At 32.2% G+C, this 3715-nt stretch overlaps 1 pseudogene; it reads left to right on the forward strand.

The window, feature by feature from the left end:
* The first annotated feature begins 3208 nt into the window (after positions 1-3208).
* On the forward strand, positions 3209-3308 carry LOC122101416 (annotated as a pseudogene).
* Positions 3309-3715: the final 407 nt, after the last annotated feature.

The raw sequence follows: 3715 nt of genomic DNA on the forward strand, positions 1-3715 counted from the left end.
ATGTGGCTTAGGACTGGAGTATACAGTTCAGACAAGAAGAACTCGCAGAAGAAAAATATTTGCAACAGATGTAGGTGATTTATAATATGAGACAATGTATTTAAATCTGTCCCAAATTCTCCCCTACCCCAAACTTCCCTCTTTGAACAGCTTTGTTTGCTTTTCCCAAGATTGCCCTTCATCAACTTCTTAAAATTTTGAAAGGTCATATTCATACTCTCTAGAGATTGCTGTTTGGTTGTGATTTTTGTGTGTTTAACTGAATTTCAAAAGGTTGTGCAAGTGTGCTACAATTAAATATATCTATCTAATTGTCCAATACTCCTGGATCACAAGCACTGATGCTATCATTCTTAAGCAACCCATTCTCCAGGATTTATTTCCGATTTGCCACTTCCTTTATCACATGTGTACATTGAGTATTTAGGCTGTACTTGCCCCTTGTTCCATTTTTTATCTTTACTATTATTCCTGTCTGGTTTCAGCTTCCTGATAGTCATTTTGCTAAAATGTCTGATGTTATTTTGAAAGTTTTATATACATTCCATTGAGTTTCAATCCTGCATATACTTGAACTGATGTCAGCTTATATTTCCATAATTCATTCATCTGCAGTAACAATTTGCAAGACTGGAGATGTGAAGCACCTAGACATGATTTTATTCCCATCCACTTGGAAGATTAATCTTTAGTCAACAAGAAAGTTTAAAAATGGCTTAGAATGTATTCCTAACTACCAATTTTTATAGATGGCTTTGTACAATGGTGTTATCATTTTATTTTACATGGGATAATATTTTCTACTAGCTATAAGTTATGGAAAAGGAAGAAAACTAAGATTTACTACTATAGAGGAATATGATAGAAATAGAAGACAGATTTTATGTTTATCATATCTCTGATGAGTACCCATATTCAAGACTTAAAGTCATATTTCTTGCTATGTTAGACAGATAGGGAAAACATAAAACAATATATAAGGCAACTATTTGTGACTTTTAAAAATATTCCTTATTAAATGATGAAATTTCTTTAATAGCTGTTTGGGTTTGAAATATTTGATCTATTTAACCCATTTCTGGAAGGCACCTATTGAACAACAAATATGGTGGGTGGTACTATCTCTACACTTTAATGAATGGCTGAACCTATTTGACGTTGGTGCTGGGTAAATAAATCAACTCTATTGTAACTTGCTCCCTACACTTGAAAAACTTGTAATGTCACTAATTATCATCTACTTATCGAATGCTATTTTGGCAAATATGATTTTAAAAGGTTCATTTGAAAAGGAATACACTTTCAGGAGATTAAATGTAGGTTATCATTGGTATGAGAATGAGAACTAAGTTGTACTGAAGTACCAGTGTTTTGAAGCACTAAGGATCTTCTCAATTAATGTTTTTTTCTGAATTACATTTGACCTCTAAGTCAAGTTCTCCAGGCCTTGGTAGACCAATTATGGATCTATCTTTCCAGGAACTATTTTTCGTGGCCCTATTTATGCTGGACTGAAATCTTCCATTAATCATTAGGGGAGGGGTATTAAAAACAATCTCATGACACTTGTGATCTTATTCACTCATATGGGTTCGTCATCTGTCAATTGAATGTTTGAATTACAGTACTTTCTCTCAGTGATCTCATCCTTCATTTTAAGTTGCCTTGCATTTCACAATTGCTTGCTGCTAATTCCTCATCACAAGGAATTGGGGCCCTGAAATATAAGAACTGAGAAATTGAGATGGGTCTTCAATTACTTTCTGTTGGCATGTTGCATGGGCCTATGTGAGAAGTCTTGCCCCTGTTATCTGATTATACAGGTAACTGGGACCTGAGATCCTAGGATCCATGGGTCCTACAGAAGAAAAGTATGTTTTAGACATCATATCAGCAAAATTTGGGCATAATCAGGAAGAATGCTTCAAAAATATGAAGAAAAACAGTTTGGGACCAGCGAGTTAAAACAATAAACAGAGCAGCAGAGTAAAATCCCATATAGATTAGAGGAAAACAACACTCTTTTATTGCCATGTGAATTCAGAAGACCATGAACACTTAGAAGGTATCACAAGTTTATACCTAGAATATTGCATTGATATTTTTATATTCTTATATATATTCTAAACCTAATTATTTATATTCTAATTCTATTTATTGGAATAAATATTAATTTATTTGTCAAATTATCAATTAATTCTAGTAAGGTTCAGAGTGTGAAATATGAAATCATCACATATAAATGTAAAATATATAACTATATATAATATAATAAAAGGCACATGTTTTGCACTGTTCTGTTGTGGTTAGTGTATCAAAGGCAACTCTGTTTTATTATCTCTACTTCAGTGTTTGGTAGAGTCAAACGAAAAGATTTGCCATTTGTAGATTTACAGCCTGGAGGCAAGAGGAAACACTGTGGTTAAAACATTACCAATTTAAGGCCTAATAATGAAGAGAAACATATGGACTTCTCCTACAACTATGAAAATATTTGGTGATAAAATGGCAGTAGTATAAGTTCCTGCCTGGTTGGAAGATAGACAGGCCAAGACATTAAGTAATCATGCATATGAACAATTTTTCATCTTATTGGCTTTAGCTACTTTTGAAATAGTAGGTATAATAAACAATCATATTTTGATAAAATGCTTTCTAGTCTGAACAGTTCTGGCTGAACTGTTCATCTCTCTATGATCCCTTGTAACTAAGATTAGTTTTGTTCCAGTAAGACAATCTATGCTGTCAGAGTAAGATATTCTGGATGGTCTGTGACTACATGGAAGAAGGGTAAAGGGTCAGGTAGACATTTGTGCCAGTAAGACCTCATTTGGGAAAATTTCAGCTGCAGAAATTTAGAAATAGCTCTTAAACAAGGCTTACTTTGAATCCATTGGCTCCACAGCGCTAACACAGTTGGATAAATAAGTACTTGAAAAAGCCGTCATATGTGGACTTAGCTATAATTACTTGAAAATATGATCAAATTCCAAATGAAAAAGACTTAAAATAGTCATTGACAAAAAAATTGCAAATGTGAGCAATCAACTGAACAACACATTTTTTTCAACTATTCACAGAATTTTAGGGAAATCAGATCAATAGCATTTTTAGGAACAATAAGGTTTCCTTGTTACAAATAGGCACCTAAGCATATAAGCCTGTATAAATATTGCATCATTAACTACTTAAATTTACATGATACTACATTCTTCAGCAGCATGTATACCAAAATTACAACAATACAGAGATTAACATAGCACTTGTACAAGGATGATATGAAAATTTGTGAAGTATTCAAAATTTTTCATTCTTCAGATGCAAGAAATGACAAACAGCTATTAAAATGTTGATTACAGAATTACAAGTTTAACAATACACGTAATTCATATAATTAAAAATTAGTTTGATATCAGTGTATTAAATTTTCACCTTAGAAAGGCCTTTGCATAGCATAGCCTTTACACAACTTTTGAAATTAGACAACATTTCCCAAAGAAATATAATATTATAAGGACCTAGGAAAAAAAGGAATCTTAAACTGTTTCTATATGGAATGCAATCTGAAAGGACACATTAATGAACCTATATATTATAAAAACAATGTAGAATTCAATGTATTATATCTAGGAGAGAATAAAATAGATTATGGACACACTATACAAACATAGAATATAGAATATTTTAAAATATACTTTTTCAGACAAACACCTGA

Source organism: Dipodomys spectabilis, unplaced genomic scaffold, assembly GCF_019054845.1.
Source record: "Dipodomys spectabilis isolate Male_0828 unplaced genomic scaffold, ASM1905484v1 ptg000658l, whole genome shotgun sequence".
NCBI lineage: Eukaryota > Metazoa > Chordata > Mammalia > Rodentia > Heteromyidae > Dipodomys > Dipodomys spectabilis.